This window comes from Gouania willdenowi, chromosome 7 (genome assembly GCF_900634775.1).
Source record: "Gouania willdenowi chromosome 7, fGouWil2.1, whole genome shotgun sequence".
NCBI lineage: Eukaryota > Metazoa > Chordata > Actinopteri > Blenniiformes > Gobiesocidae > Gouania > Gouania willdenowi.
In genome coordinates this window covers 27,872,741-27,885,570 of record NC_041050.1, presented here as the reverse complement: position 1 = coordinate 27,885,570, position 12,830 = coordinate 27,872,741, and the positions used below count along the sequence as shown (strand labels likewise).

The window sequence follows — 12,830 nt, the reverse complement described above, 5'->3', positions numbered from 1 at the left end:
TTGATTACTTCTTATGAATAATTGACTAATCACAAGCATTTTACCGTAGTGTAGTAATGGGAATTTATCTTCTAACTTTAACTGCAATTAATGTAAAAGTTACACAGAATACAGAATTACAGTGTAATGTGTTGTGCTTATTAGCTTTTTAAGGACCCTTGGTGTAACTTTACAGTCAACTTCCCCCAACAAGCTGGGGGAAAATCAATAAATACAACAGAAAACACATTTATTTCAGGGTATTTGACATTTTCTTAATACTCCAAGCTGCACTTGGAATCTTGTTATTTTAACATCAACTCACTCACTGCCATTGACGTAAATATACATCATTTCACATCCAAACGCTTGCTGCCAATGACTCTCACATGAATATCAGCCTTGCACTATGATGTAGTGACCAACTGATGCCGTGTAGGTGGCAGCAGTGCACCTTTGGATGAGGCATTTGCCATGATGGGCACCATCACCGGGGAGGAAGAAGCCAGGGACGAGGCAGAAAATGGTGCTACGAGGCAAGATTGTGAAGTATCCAGCAGCTCTCAGCAGCGCACACTCCAGCAGAGCATGTGTGGACCAAGTGGACTATTGAGAGTGTCGCAATCGTGAGAGTAAACGATCAACAACCCAGGGCAAAAGGTGAGAGTCGGCATGTCGGGAAGGAGGAGGAAGTTGCGTGTGTGGAGACGGGGGGGAGACTTGGAAGAAGGCCAACATACTGTAAGGGCACCATACGACTCAGATAGCAAAATAATAATAATTTTGCCATCAAAAGCCCAGTCTCAGTGTTGTTTTTGTTGTTTTATAGACAGAAACCAATGTTGAGGTGTCACTAAAGCAAAAAGAAAAAAAAATTGCTTCAAAGCCACTGACAGGGTTTTTTCACAAAAAGCCTTTTTTTCTCCGCTTTTTTGTCAGTAACTGTCGTTTTGTGTGAAACTTACCTATAATCAACTGCTGATTACAGAAGAATGAAACAAGCTAGAAATATTTTTTTTCTGATGACAGTAGAGACTATTCTTTCAGATTTTAGATTGTCATAGTACAGAATATTCTGTGGGTCTTTAAATGTCAAATCTAAAATGCTGGCAGTGAGGGGGGGAATCTGTTCTGAAAATGGCTGGCAGCCAATGAGTTAATTGCACTAAATTGTATTAATGGTTAATTTAATGACACGTTTCCTATTTTGATATTTGGCCGATAGATGTTGCTATATCAATTTGTATCAAACATTTATTAAACACAAACCTTTTCAACACAATTGCTTCAAAGTGTTTCTGTGGTTTGCAAAGTCTTGGGTTTCTAATCAATAGTGAACATGTGCACTTTGTTAAGGCTGGTGCAGATTCAGATCAGAAATCAGGTGGAGAGTGAGGATATACTGTAAAGGCTCGGGAACAGAGAAGGAGAAAAGACATGCCAATCGGCTGCCAGAGGCAGCTGGAGTTAACATATTAACAGTAGATTTGCATACCCAACACCAATTTTAAAAAAACAAAAAAGACCCCAACAAGCGGTTTTTCTTTTAAGAACTTGCAGGGTGAGATTGAGAGCAGCCTGTCTCTGGTAAAGAAGGCAAACAGTTGCCCTGGGGGCCACATGCGGTCCTCACTCAGCACCTGAAGTAAACACGTAAAATGAGAAATACAAAACAAGAGCACTCAGAGAGCACAAACCACCACCAAGCGCCAAATATCCTCTTTGCCAGTTATTGAGAGTTATCTATATAGGTGGGACCCCCACTGTACCTGAAGGTGGTTGAGCACAGACATGAACATTCAAGAACAGTTATGTGGAGACAGGGGCCAAGCATAAGGGTGAAAAAAGGGGAGAGCTTTTTGGGGTACATCCCATTTATTTATTTATCTGAATAATGTCCACTGTTATCCAAAAAGTGTATTATTATTTGCACCATAGTATATAGTCATCTTGAAGATGTACAGTACATCCTTGTTTTAATCAGAAATAAAATGGGTTAAAAGTGACCAAAAATATTGAAAATGTGGGGTAAAATTGATTTGGCCAAAAACAGACAGAAAAAGCAGTAAAAAGGGTTCAAAACGTCAATATTGGCTTAAAAGTGGCAGAAAAGGGGGAGGGTGGGTTGGGGTAATGTAATTTAAAATTTAGAAACAATTAGTTTAAACTGGCAAATAATGGGCAAGACAAATCGTGAGTGTGGTTAACTTGGCAAAAAAGAGCTTAAAAGTGACAATAATGGTTAACATATGCGACAATGTGGTGGAAAAGATTTATAGGTGCCAAAAATGTCTTGAAAGTGGAAGAAATGTGCAGAAAAGGCACTGAAATTTGATGGACAATTGGAAAAAATTGGAGTAATGTAGCAAAAATGCATTAAAAGGAGCACAAAATTATGGCAAAAAAAATATTTAAAAAAACAGTTTAAATAATGCCAAGTTTACTTCCTCAGCTGAGGTAATTATTCAAAGCACTATACAAATACAAATACACAAAATCACACAGAAATATGCATAACAACAACATAAATACTCCAGAAAACACTTTGAACAGAACAGTTCTGCTCAAAGCAACAAAAATCCACAGCTGAAGACTGAAAATAATTCTCAAATGTGAGAAGTTTGTCACAGGCTGTAAGCATTCAGTTTCTCACCGACGGTATCTTATTGCCACACTTCAGAATAGCTGGTGTAACATGCCGTTTAACACATTGCTTGTTAACATTCTGGTTAACTTTATGTCGTGAAAAACTTTAGATTTTAAATGTGGTTGCTTTGCTCAGAATGGGAAAAAAAGAACAATGACACAGCACAATTTAGGTCAATTGGTGATGGCTTGTAAATGGGTAAATAAAGGGAAAAGTGTAATGACAGCGCTGAAGAATAACTGATAAGGATGATGAATGGCTTTGGACTGAAATACACCGCAGTTCATTACTCACATCAAAAGGTAAAAAGACAGATACCCACAATGCTTCTCTTCAATATTAGTTGTTTAGTGGAAAACAGAGAAATATGGAGGAAAATGCCTCTTCACCACACTGAAGGGGAGAAGAAGATATTTTGATGGCTTGTATATTTGTTATTGATTATTTTTTAAATGATAAACAGGGAATTTGGTCATTTCTCTTGAGTAGAAAACTTGTAAATACCACAAAACTAATAGTCAAAAACACCCAAACACAAAGAGCTTCAGGGAGATGGATAATGTCCCAGTTGACTCGGGGAACACCTTAGACAGGTTGCCAGTCCACCTCTAACTACAAAGGTTGAAATTGGTCATTTTACTATTGTTTATTTCATACACTTTTAGAGTCACTGTAGCTTAAACTTAATTTGCTAAAATAACTAATAACAATTTAGATTTTTTTTTTTTTTTTTTGCTGAAAAAATGCACCACCATCAGGTCAACTCTGCTACATTATAGTACAGAAAGCATCAGTTTAAGTCCCGGGACCTTTTTAACCTTATCTGATAATAAACTAGCACATTCTCCAGCATGTACCCTGCATGTTTTGGGCTGCTTGCTAGTTAAAGAAAATATTCATCACCACTGGTAATTAGGGGTTGCTAAGGGGCGGAAAGTTTCTGGTAAATTCCCATGAGAACTTGAGCTCAAGAACTTTAGGAATATTCAAAGATGGAATATCAAACTTTTCTTGGGAATTGTTTATTGGCAGTACCCTGGCATCAGGAGTACATTTAAGTAACTATTTTACCAAAGGATACATTTTAGCATTAGGGCTGGGCAAAAAATAGATTTTAATCGATTTATCAAATTTGTAGATTAAAATTATTTTTATTTTGGAAATTCAAGTTTTTTTGGTTTCTTTCCACCACAGTTTTTTTGAACTTTTCGTGTTCTGTCCTTGTGGGTTACCATAGCGCAATGTGAGCCAGCCCCCTCTTTGTTTAATTTACCCTTTGAGTAGACTATATGTGTGCCACAGGCATGTTATATTTTTTATTTTCACTATGCTGAGATTATTAATTGTAATAATTTATGTTATAAAATATCAGAAAAATTAAGCTACTGTGAAGTTGCTGTTGCACTTTTGCTTAAACCTGGGTTAAAGCTGGAAATTTTTGAATGACAGAGCCTCATTTATCACAGCATTTTTAAGTGCATTGAAAAAAAAAACTCAATTTTTTTTTTTTAAAGATCGGATGTTTTTTTTTTTATTTTTTTTTTTTAGGTAAAATCGCCCAGCCCTAATTAGCATCCATACAAAAAAATACAATTAAAAAAAACACTTCAACAGATTTATTTTTAAGTACAATTGTGCAGTTATTTGTGTTGTGGAAGAAGCACAGTAGCAAAAACTGTCACTAATACCAATACCTGCTGCAAATAGTACAGGTTTTTTTTTTTTTTTTAATTATCAAAATAACAGTTTTTTAAAGCATTTGATTAAACAATCAATTGTTACATGTCTGCCTGATCCCAGTATTTGAAAATGGAGTTAGGGTTAGGTTGACAGGTAGCGTGGTAGCCAAACTTTACACCATAAATATCAGGTAATTCCCATGAAAACTTTACAACCATACTCGTAATATTGTACTAAAATTCATCTATCACATTCATTTAAAAAAATAAATAAATAAAAATCATATCTTTAAAAGTCCAATAATGGTGATATTTCATGCAAATTAATAGCCAACCCTTAATTTGAAGCTCCCTGATTACCGGTCCAACTGGCTGCCTTCTAATTACTGGCTAACTAACTTATTAATAATTCATTTTCTTGCATTTGACCACCAATTAATCCATCTAATTGTTTCTGCACTGCACACCGGCCTAGATGAGAGCAAGATAGCCAGGGAAAGATGTGGCTTGGTGTATTCCTCCCCTGAGAGTCTCCCCCTCATCCTCTGGCCTCAGCCTGGCTTTGCTCAACAGTCCACAGAGCCAGTGAGAGGCCGAGAGGTGCTGGGTAAACAGTTGCTCTGCAAAGTGCTTTTTCCCTGGCTGTGGATACCTGGGTAATAGTGGCAGTAATGGAGTTTGTTCAGGCAAAGGTAAATCCTGCCTATTTCCTCTCTGCTGCTGTTTTATTCCTCAGCAGGTTCTGTTGTTGTAGCCGTCAGCGGTACTATCTCAACGCACGCCGTTTGGGACTAAGGCAGTGTGTTGGTATCTGTTTGAAAGTGGGTGTTTTCTAACAGTTAAGAAGTGTGTGTGCGCGTGTGTGTGTGTATGTGTGCGCGCGTCCGTGCGCGTGAGAATGTTCTAAGCACAGTTGCAAATGGATAAAATGAAAGATGTTTTGTTCTGTGGAGGGAGGAAGTATGTGTAAATACTTGGCAAGGCTGCGTGCGTGCATATGTGTGGGGGGAGTACAGAGAGGGAGGGAGGGAGGGAGGGAGAGGATTTAGAATATATATATGTCTGGATGTTGTAGCTCACCTTTGGGAGCTAGGATAAGAAGAGGGCTGGCGGCTAGGAATGAATTTACAGGGCCCGATCTCCCAGAAACAATTTCTTTATGTGGGTTACACACATTTAGAGTGGCCACTCATCCCCTCTGGGCTCCCAGCACACCACACATAGCTAGATGGCCAATGAAACACAAGAATATCCTTTTATAGGACACATGCTTTTTATTTATTTTTACTTTTCCCCTGTTACTTACTCTTTTCTCTGCTCTTTCTGTCTGCTTCATTCCAATTTCTAAAAACTATTCTTTTTTTTTCTTCTGTTTTTTTTTCCTCTCACCTGTTTTCAGATTTTGTTGCAGGAAATGGAAAGTGAATAAGACAACTCCTGCCTAAGGCACACTGTGAGTTTTTGCTTCTTCTGGTTGCTCATACACATTTTCTTCTTCTCTATGGATGAATCTCTGACTTTACTTTAGGGTCCTGGGGGCTAATTTGAAGCACACATAAAACAAGTCCATAGTCCTTCTTCTAGCCTTTTCAGATCAGCTTCACAAGATGCTGGAGCCAAAAAGCACAAGCCGGCCCTCATTGGTCCAAACACGCGCACGTACCGGCACACACACTTATGACCTATTCACACTGCATGCATCCTGCTATATCCTGACCCCGCTACAGCTCCAGGGTTTATCAACCCTACGTACACTATACCACCACTGAAAGGATGCAAGGACAACCTTTGTCTTCCCTCTCACAAATCCCTGAATTACACTGACCTCTACCACCATAGAACAGGTACACTGATGATGTTAGACAAAGATATCTGAAGCAGGGCACTCAATCTGTCCATCACAGAGACAGCAGATGACATCCGCACTATAAAAATTGTATTTCAGCCATTGTTGAAGTAAATCAGAGGTCTGAGTGAATTTCATTCAGATTTCTACTTTAGTGAAGGCAGTCTACACAGCCTGCTTTTCTCATTTAAGCAAACCTGCATCAATGAAGTTTCTCATGATGCTGTCTGACGTTGTGGCATCTCCGTCTTATCTAGAATTTCTCTTGAAAATCTGATTTTATGTTTCATTATATATTCAATGCCAACCTAAAATTGTAAATGTAGTTATTAAGCAAACCGAAAACTTCTTTTTAATAAGGTCATTTTCATCAAACGATAGTAGTGGAGTGGTGCATGGCCCAAAACCGGATTTCTACTGGTAACTCGTAACGTATCCGCTGCGAAACTGCTGCATAATCTGCTGTCTGATCATTTTCATAACCTCCAACTGTGATGCATATCTGCTGCAGCAAGGACTCAGGAGATCTCGCTAATTCATGCGTAATCACGTAATATAGAGTTGTAGTCAATACAAAAAAAAACCACAAAGCCATACAAACAGCTCATTGGTCCTTCGAGAGGAGCAGAAGGAAATTGACTCAGTTTTGTCCTGTAGATCTTCCACTTTTGTGGAGTTTATTGTGATTCAACTATGGATCAGTGAAATATTTACATGTAAAATACCCTCCACTGCCGCCCTGTCCAGGGTGTAGCCCCGCCTAGTGCCAGAGGAATGCTGGATATAGGCACCCTGGTCTCCGTTTTCCCTGTTATGCCGATGACATCCAATTATACATCTCCACGAAGTCTATCACCCCTGAGAACCTCCACACTCCTAAATAAACTCCAATACATCCAAAACGCAGCTGCCTGCCTCCTCACCCACACCCGCTCACGTGACCACATCACCCCTGTCCTCCAAAACCTCCACTGGCTCCCCGTTCCTCAGTGCATCGAATTCGAACTCCTACTTCTAACCCATAAAGCCCTTAATAATCAGGCCCCCTCCTACCTCATACACCTGCTCCACCCCTCCACTCCCTACCACAGCCTCTGTTCCTCAGATGAAAACCTCCTCACTGTCTCCAGGACCAAGCACAGAATCTGGAGGGATAGACCTTTCTCTGTCGCTGCTCCCACCCTCTGGAACTCCCTCTCAAGCCACATCCGCAACTGCACCGACCTCCCATCTTTCAAATCACTTCTCAAAGCTCACCTGTTTCACTCAGCTTTTAACGTTTAACCACCCACTCACTTGTTTCTTTTTTCTGAGTCATAGTTTCTTTAATCAATGTACTTGCTGTTGTTTTTATGTTGTAAAGTGTCTTTGAGTGTCTCGAAAAGTGCTTTGAAGTAAAAAGTATTATTATTATTATTATTATTATTATTATTAAAAGGAGCAAGCGAAACGGAAAATGGATGGAAATACGATCTGCCTTGATCACGGAGTATTTAATTTAATATACCAGATGTTTTATTCTCTGTCTGTTTTTATGCGTAGTTGCTCCGGCGTCCAACAAAAATACAAGGTCTGCGTATCTGTTGCGGAGGGCTCCGGACTGACGGATCACATACACATGCCGTGGAAATTGACACACTGAGATTAATTTAAACATGAGCTCAGTTTCTGTTGCGCAGCAGATACACATCCAGTGGAAATCAGGGATAACAGTTAGAAAAGTAGAGTTATACAGTAACTGGTAGGTTACTGGTTTGAAATAAGGTTGTGAACGATGAACCGATGCGACCGGATATCCGGTTCAACAAGTGACAGATACGGCTGCATCGGTAGCAGCCTCCTCAATCGATAGGAATTAGCCATGAATTCCAAGATGAATCAGTTGTAGAGCCATGCATCGAGTATCGTGGGCGTGCACTGCAGCTGTCCCACTCAATGTTCTTGAAGCCAAAATACGGCGCTTAGGGACGCTTACATCTTGCAAATTTTACATAATTTGGAGCCAGAGTCTGCACAGTAGGATCCGGCATAAGGAGCTCTGGTAACACGGCCCGCCCATTTAACGTACATATAAACAACGTATATATCTTTCCCACTGGAAATTCTACCAACGTCTTGTTCAGATGATCAGATCATAGAGGTTAGTACTAGTCCTAGTAGCTCAAAAAAAGATGAAAAAACTGAATGGAAAAGTTTAATGACGTCTCGGCTTTCCTTTACGACATAACTGCTTATGCTGTTCACACAGAGAGCTACGCAAGATCCAAGGCTGTCAATCATCATATATGACGTCAAATCACGTTATTCAACCTCAAATAACTTATTTAAAAACAAACTTCTCAGAAAAATGAACACTTGAACATAACTAATGAATAACTAATGACCACAGCAGAGTTTAGGTTTGGAAACTTGTTTACACTGAAATGTTGCATCTTTGTTACCTACCTCTCGTGCTCAAAACACAATGCTCAGGCTGAAATGTTGCCTTTTGTTCTTAGTATTCTGTGCTACTTTTACCTCTGGAGTTCCCATCTAATGAGTCAGCCAGACTTTTTTTTTTTTTGTCCACGTCTAAAAATAAATACATTGACATGTGATTTTGTTGTTGTGTTTTTGTTTTGCCAGTGCCATGAAGCCACAATGCTTGGGGATATGTGGTCTTTTACATATTTGAAAAGAAATTATTGTACTGTCACTTTAGAATTGGCTTCTTTATTTTATAAAATATCTACAACAAATATTTACCTCAGAAAGAAATTGCATAGTTCCTACACTGTATCGAATCAATTCATATGGAATCGGTCAATAATACAAGGATATCCTTTTTGAATCAAATCGTAACCTGTGTATCGAGATGCATATCGAGTCGTTTATCAAAGGGAAATGTGCAACCCAAGTTCGAACCCCACCATGGGTCATTTCTATGGGCCCTTGAGCAAGGCCCTTTACCTTAACTGCTCCTCGGTATTGACCCCTCAAGGGTTCCAAAGGAAAGAAGAAGATATTAGGTTAGAACAGAGCAGTAATCCTCTTGGAAAAATGGGAAACTTTAAGTTTACTGGCCTTATTTTTTAGTTGTACTATTAATGCAAAATATTGATTTGATTAATTAAGTCCAGTTAAATAAACTGTGTTAATCTAACTTAACTTAATTTCAAAGGGGGTAACTCCTTTTGGTTTCACCAATTTAAACGATTTAGTTAAGTTAGTCCAACTATTTTCTTTTTTCAGTGCAGTTTACATACCGGGGGATGGGTTGAGTCAAAGCAAACTTAATACTTTAATAATGTTGGTTCACACCAACCAATGATAGAAACTTTTTGTCCGTGAAAAGAAATTGTCTATAACCAACCAAGGACCAAAACCTATCAGAAAACGTCCCTGATGGAAGAGCCTCATCCCACACGCTTTTCAGCACTGTCCAATCTCGTCTCTTATGAGCTCTTCATATGATTTGCTTTTGGAGCACATACAGCGGAATCAGTTCAGCCAGGACATCTATTCAGGTTGAAGTCATTAAAATGGGCTTAAAAGTGATTGAAGACGGCGGACGATTAATAAACGTTTCATCCAAACCAGAAGAATTGTCCGTTCCTTAAATTCTTGCACTATAATTCATTCTTTTGTGATCGTTTCCTATCAACTTTCTCCATTTCTCCTTCTGTTTCTCACATCCACCCACATCTAATTTGTAATATCGCCACTAAAATATGTGCTTTTGTGATGAGACTGTGTTAACAATGATTTATATCACTCTGTGGGAACATTAAAAATGCATTTGAGAGCAATTCTTGGAGAGACCAATCAGTGACCACAAATTTGTTACCTTTAATATAATCTCAGCCTCCAACACAAACCCCAGAAGTCCAATTGTTCCTCTCTCTCAGCTCTGTTCACATCCTCCCAGCATCCTCCTGGTCCTGTCAGTCATGCCTCACTGTCAGCCTTCGTTCCCCCTATTTCCAGCTCCCTCACTCCACTGCTCTGCCTCTCGCCCTCCGTGTTCTTCACAAAACATTGTGAAGGCAGACAGGAAGTCAGAGGCAGATGCCAGAGAAGGTATTTGGGATGGGAACGGTTGAGATGAACATTTTTTTCTAGCCTCAAAACAACAAGTTCAAAAACAAGTCCTTAAAGTTGGTAGGATGAGGTAGAGGTGCATTTTTAAATCTAGGTTATGAAAAGAAATATGAATATACAAACAACTCAAATCTGTTTAGAAATATTTTCTATAGGCTACAATTGTCTTAATGGTGATTTGATTTATTATAAACTAAGTGGCCGCCCGGGGGCCACATGCGGCTGTCCGTCACATTTTTTGCAGCCCCCTAGGCCAACATGAATACACAAACTGAAAACTAAAATGCACAAAATGTCTCCAATAAACCACAGCACAACTCAAAAATAAACAAAACGACAACAAAGTTGACTCCAAGAAAAGACAACAAAAATGACTCCAAAGCACATATTGACAACCAAACCACCTATAATATATAAATGTAAGCAAAACGAAAACTAAAAAACAAAAATGCAAAAACAGAAATGCACAAAACAGCTAACTAAATTTCACGAAATGACAACAAAAACACACAAACCCTTTGTTCTTCAGTGTATTAATGCTCAGATTGGTCATTATTCTAAAAGCTGACATGAAAGATGATAATGTTGCCCTCGGATCAGACAATTTTCTGGCTCCTGCTGTGATGAGTTGCCTATCTCTGCTATAGAGTCAACGGTGCTGCACTGAACATATGCATTTTCTTTCAAATCTAGAATCCTATCAGAATTTATAATCTAACCAATTTGAACATCATTATTGTCCAATTTAGATATTTTGTGTTGTTGTTTGAAATAATTTTGTTGTCATTTTGTGTGTTTACACTGTCATAATGTGTCATTATTTCTCATTTTATGTGTTTTTGTTTAATTCAATTCAATTTGATTCAATTCAACTTTATTTGCATAGCACAAATTACAACAAAGTCATCTCAATGGGCTTATCAAAATCTAAAATTCATAATAAGAAAGAAAAAACCCAACAGGATCCACATGAACAAGCATTTAGCGACAGTGGGAAGAAAAAACTCCCTTTTAACAGGAAGACATCTCTCCAGCAGTAGTGTGTTTTTGATCCTGTTTGTGTGTATTCTCTCATTTTGTGTGCTTTTGTTGTTTTGTGTGTGTGTTTTTATAACAATTTTGTATGAATTTCTCATCGTTTGTATTTGTGTTGTCATCTTACGTAGTTTTCTGTCATAATAAGGGTTTTTGGAGTTATTTTGTGTATTTAGCTCTCAATTTTTGTATTTTTGTTGTCATTTTGTGTATTTTTGTTAGTTTTTTGTGTGCTTTTCTGTCATTTTTGAGTGTTTTTTCTAGTCATTCTGGTCTGCTTGTGGCCCACGGACCGCCAGTTGTGAAACATAAACTAAACCCGATGAGTCAGACTGCACACGGGCCAAATATGGCACACGTGCCTTTTGTTGGAAACCCTTAAAGTAAAATCAGCCTCGATGGAGTTCTGATAAGTTTATCATAGGGAAAAGATCTGTGCGTCACGCAGGAGGGAAGCCTAGAGACTCCTAATCAGGTTATTTCTGAGTGGGGGGATGGGGTGGGGGGGTGACAAAGCTCGTCTTTTAGCGCCACTGCAACATTGCAGGTAATATAAAGAATCCATCATCATACGCCTGTAAACAGTAAGACAGAGTCTAAACACAGCACCATATGCCTGGAAATGCGTACACAGAGAAGGGCAGGGATACTGTGCAACACCTGAAACAACCGCAATCATTAGTCTTAGTGCAACCATCATAACAACAAATGAATAAAAAGCAGTTGTTGTTTTTTTTTTTGGTTTTTTTTCTCGTTTTTTTTCTGGACTTTCATGAATCTATTAAAATGTGGTGAATTGAAGGACTGAAATGTTAAATGACATGAGAACCGTTCACTTTAAAACGCTCTCACCACTAACAGAATATTAATTACACTTATTATAATATTATCATATAATATACCAGGTATATATATATATATATATATATATATATATATATATATATATATATATATATATATATATATATATATATATCTGGCCATAGCAGGGATCCGTACCTGTTGGTGCGGTGTGGTCTTGTTCCGTTAGCCCAGCAGGTGCACCTCAGTCCTCATATCCGACCCGAAGGAGAGGCTCGCATCCCCCCACCACTAAAGCATCTCCTCGGGATGAGCTGCGGTGGGGAAAGTTACACAATAACATCCACCAACGAGGCAGGACAGCAGGAGCAGGGTTAGAGGATGTTCAGCCCCTGGAAACACACCAGAGAACCGCTCCTGCAAATACAGGGTCCCCCTCAAAGTTGCGCTCCTGTTTGGCTCACAAACTTCCTCCCATAAATAAAACACCGCGACAGAAGAAAAGACACTTGTCACACACACGCTCACCAAAAAAAAGAGAGAGACAGCTCAATGAAGCTATGGATGGTCACTATGAGGCTGTTTTTGTATCCACATTAAAGGAAAGTAGCGGGACAGAGGCGCGGTGCCGATGCGGGTGGAGAGTCACGCAGACTGTGGCTGCGCTCCTGGTCGCCTGCATGGAAGGAAGAGGAGAGAAGATGCTGGAGAAAGTGTTAGGAGTCAGGTCTGCAGTGGAGCAGCGCCCCCTAGCGCACAC

The 12,830-nt window shown here is 39.1% G+C and overlaps 1 protein-coding gene across 1 annotated transcript in view; it reads right to left on the bottom strand.

The window, feature by feature from the left end:
* The window catches only part of LOC114467032 (protein FAM19A2-like), a 121,069-nt gene extending 108,330 nt beyond the window's left edge, over nucleotides 1-12,739 (bottom strand). The window contains exon 1 of the mRNA XM_028453000.1: nucleotides 12,269-12,739. The gene's annotated coding sequence lies outside the window, so the exon portion shown is untranslated. The remainder of the gene's footprint in view (nucleotides 1-12,268) is intronic.
* Between the last annotated feature and the right edge of the window lie 91 nt (nucleotides 12,740-12,830).